Source organism: Cucurbita moschata, unplaced genomic scaffold, assembly GCF_002738365.1.
Source record: "Cucurbita moschata cultivar Rifu unplaced genomic scaffold, Cmos_1.0 Cmo_Scf00004, whole genome shotgun sequence".
NCBI classification, from domain to species: domain Eukaryota; kingdom Viridiplantae; phylum Streptophyta; class Magnoliopsida; order Cucurbitales; family Cucurbitaceae; genus Cucurbita; species Cucurbita moschata.
Window position 1 is genome coordinate 6,075,669 of NW_019268520.1, and position 623 is coordinate 6,076,291.

Consider the following 623-nt stretch of genomic DNA (forward strand, 5'->3'; position numbering starts at 1 on the left):
TTATATCCTTTTTATGGTTAAACACCCATACTCTTCTTTATTTAATTATGTTCTCTATTTATTTATTTCTAAATTAAAATTATTCTAAAATCCCCGTTGGCCGAGACAAGAATGAAACACGATGTGGAAACTTTTCCCTAGCAGATATATTTTAAAAACATGAGCGAAACCTCTCTGATTTTTAATATTAATTTTAAATGAAATTAAATTAGGGTCTGCGGGTAGCTTTTGTACCAAACTTTTATTATAATTAATAGTTTTTTTACTTTTCTTAGGAATTATTACATTTATATCACATTTATTAAAATGAGATATAGGCGATTTAAATAAATAAGAAAAAAAAAAAAAAAAAGGTGTGGGATAATAATGTGAGGTGGAGGGGTGTATTTGGAAGAAAATAAGTAGGTAAAGGGTTGATGTGGATTGATGGATCTATATGTTCTTAGTGTTGAGGATTATTGGGATTGGGAGTGTCCCACATTGGTTAATTTAGTGGAAGATCATGGGTTTATAAGTGAGGAATACTAACTCCATTGGTATGAGGCCTTTTGGGGAAGCCCAAAGCAAAGCCATGAGAGCTTATGCTCAAAGTGGACAATATCATACCATTGTGGAGAGTCGTG